The sequence below is a fragment of the Marmota flaviventris genome, chromosome 1 (assembly GCF_047511675.1).
Source record: "Marmota flaviventris isolate mMarFla1 chromosome 1, mMarFla1.hap1, whole genome shotgun sequence".
NCBI lineage: Eukaryota > Metazoa > Chordata > Mammalia > Rodentia > Sciuridae > Marmota > Marmota flaviventris.
The window spans coordinates 175,316,703-175,330,735 of NC_092498.1; the positions used below are offsets into that span (position 1 = coordinate 175,316,703).

Genomic DNA, 14,033 nt, shown 5'->3' on the forward strand with positions numbered 1-14,033 from the left:
AGAATTGCAATTGATCAACAAATATTTGAAAAAATGTTCAACATCTCCAGCAATTAGAGAAATGCAAATCAAAACTACACTTAGACTTCCTCTCACTTGTCAGAATAAAAACTATTAAGAGTACAAGCAACATGAATGTGGAAAAGATGTGGGGAGTAGGACTGCAAATTGGTGCAACCATTCTGGAATGCTGTGTGGAGATTCCTTAAAATAAAACTTGTAATGAAAACACAATTTGACCCAGTTATCCCACTCCTCAGTTTATACTCAAAGAACTTAAAATCGGCATTCTATAGTGATATAGCCACATCAATGTATATAGGAGCTCAATTCACAACAGCTCAATTATGGAACCAACCTAGGTGCTCTTCAACAGATGAATGGATAAAAAAAAATGGTACATTTACACAGTGAAATATTACTCAGCCAAAAATAAGAGTGATATATGGCTTTGCTGGTAAAAGGATACAACTGGGAAACATTATGCTAAGTGAAATAAGCCAATCCCAAAGAACCAAAGGCCAAATATTTTCTCTAGAATGCAAATGCTAATTAATTCACATTAAGGGGGTAGCTAGGGAAAAACAAAGGTACTTTAGATTAGATGGAGGAGATTGAAGAAAGAGGAGAGGGTAAAGGTGTAGAAAGGATAGTAGAATGAATCAGTTTTATCCTAGGTGAATATATGATTACATGACTGCTGTAATTCTACATCAGGTACAAACAGAAGGATGAGAAGTTATACTCCATTTATGTATGATTTGTCAAAATGTGTTTTACTCTCATATAAAACTAATTAGAAAAAAATTTAAGTTTAAAAAAGAATAAATAAAACTAGGTTTTAGATGTAAAAAAATATTCTTCAAGTAAAGAAAATTAAATATTAATACTTATTTAGAAATCCCAAAGAAAGTTATCCTCACCCAGGAAGACCAGGTTTCTATAGTTCTCTAACATCACATCTCTGTATAAATTCTTCTGAGCAGGTTCCAGGCAATCCCATTCCTCTTCAGAGAAATCAATGGTCACATCCCTGAATGTCACTAGTTCCTGAAATGAGATAAATAATAAATAAGGAGACTAATTAATAAATAAGGAAAGTAAAGAACACACTGACCATATGATTATTCATAGTTTTTGTTAATTGACCTATTCAGTTTTATTTCTATTTTATCAACTAGTGCATTACCTTTGGCCTTATGAAAATCTCCACAAATCTGCAATCCTAAACAACAAGCCCAATGAAAACATTCAAGGCCAATTCATACACAAAGCGCTTTCTTTAGATATTGTTTTGTAAAGTCCAATAAACTAGCCAATGAAGGTTCAGGAAGGATTACAATAGACTATATCTATAAAAAATACGACTTTTAAAAAATAAGTAAGCAAAACCAAAATGCCATTAGGTATTAGTTATTTATATGTATATGTGGGTTAAATTTAGCTTCTACCAAAGTGGAAACTATCGTGTCTACACATCCTGGGCTGTGCCTAAATTTTTCATATTATTTGCCTTGATCACAAATAGTACCTTGCCTTTTAAGAATTTATTGGCTTTTTAATAAATTGCAATGGCTGAAGCCAAAATTAAAAGTATATTAGCCATCAGTAAATTCAATGTCTCTCTCTTTTTTTAAATTTTTTACAAAGTGTTAGCCTTTCAGAAAAACATAAGAACACAGGGTAAAATTATTTCTTAGGGGACTTTTTATCCAATTAATCTGAAAATAGTCACTTCAAATTTTAATGCAGTAACAATCATACTGAAAAAAAATGCCTAGGCTTTTAATTAATAAATACCATTTTCAGTGCAAAAGATTTGCGGATGTATTTGTATTTGTCTCAAATTTTTAAAAAATCTCATTTCAGAACCAACACATAAGGTACAAAATAATTTTTATAGAACCTCATTTCCATGATCAACTTCATTCTTGTTTTCTGAAACACTTAAAATATTATCTGAGTATTCTTTTAGTTTAGAATTATAGTTTTTGTTTAGCTTACACACTGAAAATATGAGAAGTGTCTAAAAATATCGACAATTGGTGCACAAAAAGGAGGCAGTATATTAAGTCATTCTTTCACACTATAAATAGAACTAAGGTTAGTAAACACCAAATTTTATGTAGATAAGTAAACTTCTTTCTGAAAGATGACAGATATCAAACTAGTTTTACAACAGTTTAATGAGGGGCTTAGCACATGTATTATAAGCTTGATTTTTTTCTACAAAAACGTTTTGGGGGCTGGGGATGTGGCTCAAGCGGTAGCGGGCTAGCCTGGCATGCGTACGGCCCAGGTTCGATCCTCAGCACCACATACAAACAAAGATGTTGTGTCCGCCGAAAACTTAAAAAAAAAAAAATAATAATAATAAATAAATATTAAAAAATTCTCTCTCTCTCTCTCTCTCTCTCTCTCTCTCTCTCTCTCTCTTAAAAAAACGTTCTGGCAGCATTTGGGGGAAATAATAAATTTACTGAGAATATAACAACATATTTCTAAAGGGGGCAAGAATACTGATTATTTTCCTTAGAAGTGAAATACTTGTCATAAAATGTATGACAGTCACTTTGTAGGATTGCGTACATTTTAAAAATACCGATTAATCTGCAGGGAATTCCACATAGGCACATTTAACAAAATTTTCTCCATCTGGTAAGGTTTTCGTATAGGTGACTCCTACCATTTCAATCATTTATTTTTTTTTTTTCCTTTTTGCTTCTTTATTTTCTACTTCCTCTTCTATTCATCCTTCTCTCTTCCCATACTTGCATTTGCTGCTCCCTTTTCTCTCAAAGAAGAATCAGTTAGTTATCTGATAGTTCTCAAGGAGTTTTTTCCCCCTATTTGTTTTGCAGTTTTCTTTACCACTGTTTTGATACCAATGTTGTCAGTATTATAGGCAGTTATACCAACATTGATGACAGAATCCATTGCATGGTGTGTAACCTCTCCTGCATTGTGCTCATATTTGTATCTGACAATTTGTTTCAATAACAATGATATAAGAAACTTTTAGGTAGACCTAAGGGGAACATTCATTGAAGACTGTGAGTTTAAAATATATTATGGGATTTATAAATGTTATTAAAATAACAAGCAGCAATGTCAATCCTTTTTTACCATTTCAAATTTACACATATTACTCTTAAGAGTTTTTCACATATTGATTCATAACAACCAAAATAATCTGATAGTAATAATAGTATTTATCTTTTATGACATTTTCTGAAATGTACACTAAATGGTACAACCTGATACTTACCAAAGTTTATTTGTCCTGTAATTCTGGGGGTGGGGTGGGGAGGATAAACATTAAGTTCAAAATAAATTAAAACAATTTTCAGAGCAAGAGTTATTATAAATAAGAAGAGTCATAGACACATGTTAAGAAGACATAATCAAGTCAATGAAATGATATTTATTTTATGGGCACATACATAAAATTGTAACTTTCTATACATAAAAATGGATAAATTTTCGTGTAAAATAATAAATTTGGTTTTTAAAAAAGTTATAAATCTATGGGGATTGAGCCTTTTTTAAAAGACACTATAGAGATAATCACATTTAAACATAAAAAATAAACAAGAATTACATTTGTGAGTCTTAAACATTCTTCAATTTCCCTTGTTATTTATAATTTGTTTTGAGATCTATTTCATAATTTTCAGACATTTCAATCATATGATTGTTGTTTCCTTAACTGAAAATTCATGGAACTTTTGTGGTTTGTGTCTGGGAACTGGAAGCAAAATAAAAAGAAAGCCTACAGGTTGCAGTCAGCTTCATGACCTCCAATAATAAAGCAAACACCTCTGGTAAACAACAGGCAGAACATTCATTGTCCAAAGAGAAGCACAAGAAAAAAGTTATAAAGAAGAGATTCTGTATCAAATATGATGGTTTCCAAAGGTTATTTAGAAAACTCTTGACAATGTTCTTAATGAAAACAAGAAAATGTTTATCTTTAAAGAGAAAATCTGAGAGGATTTGGGCCAAGCAAATAAGGCTAAATCTGTGCAAGAGCAGATTGGTATGAAGTCTCAATTGACATAGAAGGACATATCACTGCCGTGATACCAGTGGACAAGTCAAAATATAATAAAATGTAAAGCCCAATGTCAGTCTACTCATAAAAATACATTAGTTTTATGCAATTGTTTAGCTTTACACGTCTCTTATGCTCTAAAGTATACGTCAGTAGGCTTTCTTTAGCATTCTACAGAATGAATCTGCCCTAATTACTGCATCCTTTCAGGGCTAGCTAAGTTGTTAGGGACAAAGGATGTGCATTTCTCAAGTACTTAAAGACAATGGAACATCTAAACATAAAGTAAACAAAGCATGTTTCATTTCTTCAGCAATGTTCAGTGAGCCCAAAACATCCCCAACAGAAGTCTAGATTACCAAGATTTTTTATGCTCCTTTTTCAAAAAGAAAACTTTTTCAATCTTGCAGGTCATGCAGTCATGGCATGAATTTACAAAAGTGTAAGAATGGAAGGGAGGCTCTCAATATAGGAGATATATATGGGTATATATATATAATGTAGAGTTAAATTTGACTATTGTGAGAAGCAAAGGAAGTAAAGTAGGTAAATATGCTAAACACAGATGTGAAAGATAGAAAAGGAAGACTGCAAGTTCTAAACATGAAGTACTTTAGGAGGTAAATTTAATGCAGCCCCTGACCTGGGCCACACAACTGGAGACCAAGCATGTCTTCTTCCCTTGTCCTTCCCTAGGCTTCTTTCTCAGGAGTGACTGTCCACAATTCAAACCCACATCTTGAAAATAGGCCTCTAAAGAAACAAAACATGTGGTTCTTCAAAGACTTTATTTGTAGGTTCAAGATTAATTTAACTAGAAGTCATTTAGCTCAGACCTCCCTGATTCCAAATTTTATTCATATAGTTTTAAAGGAGAAAAGACCCCTTTAAATGAGTAAATACATAAAAATATTCGCATTTAGTGAGTTTTGTTTTGTTTTTTATTAGGGGTTGAAACTAGTGTCAATTTACAGATTTACCACCGAAAAATATCCACTGAAATATTATTTATTTTTCATTTATTTGTTTGTTTAAAACAGGGACTCCATAACTAGTCAGGGCTGATTTTATATTTCAAAACATAAACAAACAAAAGCACCCATTTTCCCAGAAAATATATAATTTTGGTGCTATCTCCACAATAACAAATCATTAATATAAATCATATGTGAATAATTCTAGGATTTGCCAAGCCATATCTCACATGATTTAATGTTAGCTTAAAATGTCCAGATAATAATATATATGCCTGACTCTTACAAGGGTTCAAAGAAAAGGAACAGATTATTTAATATATCTGGAATTCACCGATTTAATTACAACACAATTTCAAAGAATCGAGTTTGTTTTTCTTCAGCCAAAATGGAAGAGAGATTTTTTTCTACTTACAGATAAACCATGGAATTTTATCTAAAATAAGCTACCAAATAGAGCACACATGAGAAACCACTAAAAACACTTTTGGGTAGAAGAAGGCCAAATAATATTCTTACATAATGTAAGGGCACGTTATTTTCTAAAACTCAAGTTATATCCAGTTGTTTTGGTTATATCTGTTACATTTGAAGCTACAGAAACAAAATATACTTTACAGTTAGAGAAAAGTTAAACATGAAACAAGTTTTTTTGTTGTTGTTGTTTTGGTCCCTTGTTTGTTTTTGTCTCTTTGTCTTTGTCTTCCTTTGTATTTCATTTTGTCCTAAGGTGACAAGCCAAGGGAAACAGTACTGAATATAACACACATGCAGGATCCAAGGGTATAGTCAAGAAAATCCTGGCATCTAAGACATTCTCCCATCCCTTTTTTTACTCACTGAAATACATTGTGGAACTTTTATATGCACAACTGTGTGTGGGTTTTGTTGGAACTTTGGGATAATCTTCTTGCATTCACAACTCAGAGAAAATTAAGATAGGAGAATACATTCTATCTGCAGTGAATTGAGGCTAAGGAAAGAATACATACGGAGCAGTTACATAAGTAGATTAATTGAATAATGGGAGATGCTTCTAAGCCACAGGACAACTAATTTTTCCTGTGACTCCACTGCAACCCTCAGGATGTCTTCTAGGAAGATTTTATAAGGAGGCTGATAGTCTATTGACAATCTAAGTGAATGGCCCCTGTGGGTACCAAGGCTATTCAGCAAGCAGTTCTCAAATCCATGACCAGGTACAAAAATAGGACAGTGGATCAGGGCATTCGACTTAGTAAAGTTTCTCTTTCAGTAAGCTTTTCAGTTCCTATGACCTAAACAACTATACAAAGAACTCAAAAAATTAAACAATAAGAAAACAAATAACCCAATCAACAAATGGGCCAAAGACCTGAATAGACACTTCTCAGAGGAGGACATACAATCAATCAACAAGTACATGAAAAAATGCTCACCATCTCTAGCAGTCAGAGAAATGCAAATCAAAACCACCCTAAGATACCATCTCACTCCAGTAAGATTGGCAGCCATTATGAAGTCAAACAACAACAAGTGCTGGAGAGGATGTGGGGAAAAGGGTACTCTTGTACATTGCTGGTGGGACTGCAAACTGGTGCGGCCAATCTGGAAAGCAGTATGGAGATTCCTGGGAAAGCTGGGAATGGAACCACCATTTGACCCAGCTATTGCCCTTCTTGGACTATTTCCTGAAGACCTTAAAAGAGCGTACTACAGGGATACTGCTACATCGATGTTCATAGCAGCACAATTCACAATTGCTAGACTGTGGAACCAACCCAGATGCCCTTCAATAGATGAATGGATAAAAATAATGTGGCATTTATACACCATGGAGTATTATGCAGCACTAAAAAATGACAAAATCATAGAATTTGCAGGGAAATGGATGGCACTAGAGCAGATTATGCTTAGTGAAGCTAGCCAATCCCTAAAAAACAAATAACAAATGTCTTCTTTGATATAATGAGAGCAACTAAGAACAGAGCAGGGAGGAAGAGCAGGAAGAAAAGATTAACATTAAACAGATACATGAGGTGGGAGGGAAAGGGAGAGAAAAGGGAAATTGCATGGTAATGGAGGGAGACCCTCATTGTTAAACAAAATTACATATAAGAGGTTGTGAGGGGAATGGGAAAATAAACAAGGAGAGAAATGAATTACAGTGGATGGGGTAGAGAGAGAAGATGGGAGGGGAGGGAGGGGGGATAGTAGAGGATAGGAAAGGTAGCAGAATACAACAGTTACTAATAGGGCATTATGTAAAAATGTGGATGTGTAACCGATGTGATTCTGCAACCTGTATTTGGGGTAAAATTGGGAGTTCATAACCAACTTGAATCTAATGTATGAAATATGATATGTCAAGAGCTTTATAATGTTTTGAACAACCAATAAAAAAATAAATAAAAATATAACCCTTTTTTAAAAATTGAAAAAAATAAATAAATAAACAACTAAAACTAATAACTTAGAGGTGAAAACATATATTTTACGTCATAGTTTTAGAGAATGCAGTTTGTGGTAGGCTCATTCCTACCATGGCATAAACATCATGGAAGAAGGACATGGAGAAAAGGTGTTCAGCTTTAGGGAACCAGGCAGTAAAGAAAGACCAAATTACTGAGAGAAGGTAATCAGATTCAGGGCTACACTTGTGACCTACTTCCTCCAACCAGTTCTGTCTTTCCACAAGTCCAGTTAGACTAATATACTGAAGATATAGAGCACTCATGAAACAATGTAAAGTCTATCTTTTAACCTTCCTGCAACTGGGGACCATGATTACAACATGTGTGATTTGGGAGACATCCTAGATAAATGCATAACAGTTGTCAAAGATATTCTGATAAAGTGACCACGCCCAAGAAAGTCAAAAGTGGGAAAGGCAGAATCCAGTGAATGTTCTCTCCTTTCTTACCATGAGAAACATTGTCCTCTTTAAAACAATTATTTTTGAAAGGATCATCCATTATTCGTGGGGAAATAACAATTAAATCACTATGCCAGTTTCAAATAGTGCAGGGAAAGGAAAAAAGATATTTGAGGACTTGTGGAAAGAGTTCAAAATTGAAGGCTTCAATGTCAGCTCAGTGAGCAGTCAGAATGAGGGAATGGGGATCTTCAATTTAAAATCCTGCTTCTCATATTGTGAAAGAATCAGAGAAAATGAATGAACCCTGAGGAGAAAGGAAGAACTAATGTCCTCAGTCAACAAAGCTACTCTTTGACTTTTTGTGTACTCAACACAAACTGTGGAGACATAGAAATATCCAGTAATAGCTCCTGGCAGACACTGTCCAGAAGTTTTAGCTGCTGGCTCATCTGCCACAGCATGTCCCAGAAGGGTCATAGGGTCATGAGGTCAAAGCAGTGGTCCTTGATCAGATGAATGTAAAAATAATTTTAGGCAGGACACAGTCTCTCTACAGCTGATTCACCCTTTCTTCAATGAGCTACCCTCATCATTTCAGTATTCCCAGCTAAACATATTCTTAACTATCTGGCATTCTAGGTATTTCAGCATGCTTTCTAGAGTTCTGCATGACCTGCACTTCAGAAGAGGCCTCTACAGAGTTACATGGACCTCACAAGCAGAGAAGACTCCAGAGTTCCAGAGGCATGATAGACAAAGTGCTGTGAGGCTGTAGAAGGACGACCCCTCATTTATGACTGCTGACCCAGTTGAACAGTTCACACCAAGAATTCATTACTAGACAGAGTTCCAGGCCCCACACAGACATAGAATAACAGTAGACGCAATTCAAACCCTGCCTGAATGATGTCAGAATAATACATCCTTAGCTGAAGCTCTTCTAAACCTGTTTCTTCTTTTCAAGGGACCTTTGCATTTTATCAGAGCTTTACCTTGGCTTTCAAGAACTGGGAGTTTTCTTACCGTTCCTTTAGTGGGCTACTCCTTTATTTTCCTTTCGGACATGGAATCACCATTGTCTCTATGTCATATTACAGAGATAATATTCAAACAAAAAAAATCTGGACTCTGGACAGAACTGCACAAGAAAGAACTGGCTACCATACAAAGGAAGGAGGTAGTAGAGGCTGGTGGCTGTACAATCAAGGCTTCTAACAATTGTTCTCTCAGTCTATTTTCATCAAAGAAAACCAAAGATTTTGGACAGAAGCACTACTTTTAAATTAAATAAAATAACTTATTAGCTCACTTAGGTAAGGAGTCTGTTTGAAACACATTTCAAAAAGAAAACCTACTCGCAGAAGAATATACATTTACACATTCCAGATTCTAATTGATGAAGAGTAGCTCCAGAAAAAGCCATTCTCTGGAGATGAGGCATGGGAATAATATGCTTTAATTCTCGGAGCTTAATATCCCCTCTGGTCCCTTAAGATTTTTTCTTTTTTTTTTTTTTTTTTTTTGAGAAAATTAAGCAAGCCCAAAGAAGAAACTGATAAATTAAACTCCACTAAAATTTAAAAGTCCATGAAAAGGTAAGAGGAGGTGAAAAGAGATAATGCTACCTGAGAGAAAATACGTATATGAAAAGAGTATCAATAGAAATGAATTATCAGTGAAATATGTAAAAAAGGATAAAAGTAATAAACATACAAAATGATTAAGCAGAATAAGATCACATAGGAAAGTGCTCAATGTTGTAGGTTTACTCAATGCTGTAGGTTATCAATAAAAAGTAATATATATTCACATGAAAAGTAAGGGTAAATGTTCCTAAGGAATAAACACACATGCATGCAAGGCACCATGGCTGATATGTTTCACTAACATTTACCAGTCAATTTATGTCAATCTATTTTATATAATACACTGTTTCATGTAAAGTGTAAAATATTTATGAAACACTATTTGGAGACAAATAAAAATAACACTGTCCATATAATCAAAAGAAAAAAAAACATCAAACAATTCAAACTCCATAAGCAGTGCAATGGGTGAATAAGCTCCAGAAGTTTACTGCAAAGACTAACCCCCTATTATTACATATATGGTGCTCCCAATTTTATCTGTAACAACCAAGGCACTGATTTTGCATATTCCCAATTATTCTTTCATAAATAGTTTACTGGACAGAGTTTTACCCAGTGTCAAGAACAAGATAATTTTAACAAAACTTGGCTTTAATTTCCCTCCCTCCTTCTATACCATTAAAATTGACCTGCTTCAGCCTAAGCCAAAATGTACTCTTTTTATGCCCTGTCTTAAGTATGTAGCTTTTCTTGAACTTGTGACTTTCTTGCCCTACTTCAAGTACTCAGCATTAACAGCATGTGCCACTATGCCTAGCTCGATCTAAATTCTCCAATTTTCATCAATGCCTCCAATTCTGAACTTCCTTGTGTTTTATTTGCTCCTTCCTTTGGGGCGGGGTGAAATAAGTCCGCTTCATGCTTTGATCATAACCCTTGCTGTTCTATCACTGTGGCTTATTTTAAAACTAACTTTTTTCCCTTTTTCTCTATTTCCACTATGTCTTTATAGCCATAAAGAAAATGAGATTGACCTTTCTGCCATTAAACAAGCTCTCCATCCTTCAGAGCCTGTACCACAAAAATGAAGAAATCCATGTACTCCAAATTGGTATAAATGTCAAAAATTACTGTCATGTATAATGAAAATAACAAATAAAACTAAAAAAAAAAAAAAGATCTAAGAAATGACACAAACTCTCTCAGGACTACAAGTAAATTATGTAGGGACACCTGGAGTGTACCCATTGAAATCGCCTGGTCCCCTTTACCCCTGAAAATTAAAAACAGAGATTCTAAAACAGAAATCCCCTGAATTTCTCCTTTGGTAGCAAAGTAATAAAACCTCAATTTTCCTTTTTCTCTAAACTTTGTACTCATTACTGTTGTATCGGAACAAGGACCAAAACATTTGTATCAAATTTGGTGTCTAGCAGGGGACCTGAGAGTGCACCTGCTTCAATCTTCATAAGCAGGACTGGAACTCTGTGTAATTTTGCTTCCATTATAGAGGATACAAAGTGGTTGGTTGATAAGCCTGTTGAAGCCTAATCACTGGAAAATTAGGAGATGGGGTAAGATTGCCTCAAGTTGAACTGGAAGTGCTTTTCCTCTAAGTAAAGGGGAAAAAGAAAGATACCTTCCCAGAAACTACCAAGGCTCCTTTTGCTTCAGGGAATTTCTGTCTTCTCTACCTTTATGGTATGAATTGCTCCACCATTGGTTTGCTTTGGGGAAAAGGAAAATGAATGCAGTAAAGTCATGACAACTAGCCACTTGATAATCTCCTTCACTTTGCGTAAGACCCTTGACTGCACACATCTGCTTTCCTTCAGATGTGCATCTTGTTCCTATTTGTGTAAACACCTTTGGCACCATTGGTAGAGAAGTCATGGTTAAGTTTAAGTATGAAACATAATTCCTGCCCCTCCTTGAGGGGAGTGTTAAGCTTTTTGAATTCCTTGTATATCCTAGAAATTAACAACATGTCCAGGTGGCAAATATTTTCTCCCATTCTGTAGATTATGTCTTCATGCTCTTTTTTTTTTTTTTTTTTTGGAACACAGTGTAAAACCCAGGACTTGACAAATGCAAGACAGATGCTTTGCCGCTGAGCTAATCTCAGTGTGATTGTTTCTTTTGCTGTGAAGAAGATATTTAGTTTGATGCCACCTCATTTATTCATTTTTTAATATTTTTTAGTTATACATGGACACAATATCTTTATTTTGTTTGTTTATTTTTATGTGGTGCTGAGGACTGAACCCAGTGCCTCACATGTGTCAGGCAGGTGCTCTGAGTCACAACCCCAGCCCCTATTTATTCATTTTTTTATTATAGAGTCTTGTTCAGGAAGTCAGTTCCTGTGCCAAGGTGTTGAAGCGTTAGACCTACCTTTTCTTCTAGTAGTTGCAAGTCTTCTAGTATAATTTCTAAGTCTTTGATCCACTAAGAGTTGATTTTTGTGCTGGGTGAGAAACAGGAATTAACTTGAATTCTATTACATATAGATTCCCACTTTTCCCAAGACCATTTGCTGAAGAGGCTATCTTTTCTCCAGTGTGCATTTTCAGTACCTTTGTCTAATATGAGGTAACTTGTATGTATGTATGTATGTGTGTACGTATGTATTTGTTTGTTTGTTTTTAGTTGTAGTTATACACAATACCTTTTATTTATTTATTTGTATGTGGTGCTGAGGATCAAACCCAGGGCCTTGCATATGAGAGGCAAGTGTTCTACTGCTGAGCCACAACCCCAGTCCTGAGGTAACTTTTTATGTGAGTTTTTCTGTTTTCTATTCTGTTCCATTGGCATTTTTGCCTATTTTGGTGCCAATATCATGTTGTTTTTGTTACTAGAGCTCAGTAGTATAATTTAGGGCCTAGTATTGTAATACATCCTGCTTCATACTTCTCCCTAAGAATAGTTAACTATTCTAAGCCTCTTACTTTTCCAAATGAATTTTGCTGGCTGCTTTTTCTATTTATAAATGCCTTGTTTAACAGAAGTGGTAAAATGGGATATCCTTGTCAAGCCCCTCTTTTTAATGGGAATTATTTCAGTTTCTCCAGTTAGAATGATGCTTGTCTTTAATTTGTCATATATACCTTTTACAATGTTGAGGAAATTTCCTTCTATCCCTAGTTTTTCCAGTATTCTATACAGGAGTGGAGGCTCTATTTTGGCAAATACATTGTCTGCAACTTGAGATAATTATGTGTTTTTTGTCTTTAAAACTATTTATGTGATGTGTCACATTTATTGATTTCCATATGTTGAACCAACCTTGCATCTCTGGGATAAAACCCACTTCGCCATTGTGAACTATTTTTGTAATTTGTTTTTGTATGCAATTTGCCAGTATTTTATTAAGAACGTTTTACATCTATGTTCATTGAGGATATTGGTGTGAAGTTTTCATTCCTTCATGTGTCTTTGTCTGGTTTTCATATCCTTTTCTATTTTGTGAAATAGTTCAAGGAGGATTGATGTTAGTCTTTAAAATGGAGAATCCATAGAGTCCTATACTTTTCATTTTGGGTAGGTTTTTGATGACTTATTAAATTTTATTATTAGAAATTTATGCTTAAATTTTCTATATCCCTCTGGTTCAATTTGATCAGATCATATGTCACTAGGAATGTGTCAATATCACCAAGATTTTTTGGTTCACTGAAGCATAAATTTTCAAAGTATTCATTTATATTTCTGTAGTGTTTCTGGTGATATTTTCATTGTCTTTATGGGTTGTACAATTTGCATTTTTATTTAGCTGGACTAAAATTTTATGAATTTCATATTCTATCAAAGAACCAACTCTTTGATTCATTAATTTTTTTTTAATTTTTTATTTATTTTTGTTGTTGTTGTTGTTAATGTCAATTTCAATGTGTTGGGCTCTGATTTTATTTCCCATCTAGTATTGGCACTCATAGTGATTTGTTCTTCTTTATCTAGAGTCTTGAAATGTAATGTTAGATTATTTGTTTGGTGTCTTTCTGTTCATTAAATGAGCTCAATACTATGAAATTACCTCATAGAGCCACCTTCATAGTGTTCCAGAGGTTCTGATATGTGTAATGCTGTTCTCATTTACTGCTAAGTGTTTTTTATTTCACTCCTTATTTCTTCTCCTTTCATTTCATCAGTATGAAATGGCCTTCTTTGTCTTTTCTGATTAACTTTGGTTTGAAGTCCACGTTATCTTATATAAGGATAGGAATCCCCTGCTTGTTTATGAGGACCATGTGAATGATTTTTTTCCCCAAAATTTTTACCTTGATACTGCAGATCTCTTTCTTTTTGAGTAAGTCATTCGGAGACAACTAATTTTTGGGTCTTAATTTTTTATTCAATCTGTCTTTTTTTAATTATTATTTTTATCAGAGTTTAGACCATTTACATTCAGTGGTTTTGTTGTATTTTTTTTTAAGTCATGCAGACTGTGCATTACTTATTGTATTAGAAATCATTCACCTACTCTCACAGGTCAAATACTTCAAAATTAAATGGAACACTTTTAAATATCTGAGAGGTCAAGAAAGAAAGTACAAGAT

General features: G+C 34.2%; 2 long non-coding RNA genes across 2 annotated transcripts in view; one reads left to right on the forward strand and one right to left on the reverse strand.

Annotated features, from left to right (window-relative positions):
* The window catches only part of LOC139707664 (uncharacterized), a 102,913-nt gene that overhangs the window by 62,673 nt on the left and 26,207 nt on the right, over positions 1-14,033 (forward strand). The window lies entirely within an intron of this gene.
* Positions 1-14,033, reverse strand: part of LOC139707663 (uncharacterized) — a 108,582-nt gene that overhangs the window by 17,133 nt on the left and 77,416 nt on the right. The window contains exon 2 of the long non-coding RNA XR_011709136.1: positions 924-1,050. This is a non-coding gene — a long non-coding RNA (uncharacterized lncRNA). The remainder of the gene's footprint in view (positions 1-923; positions 1,051-14,033) is intronic.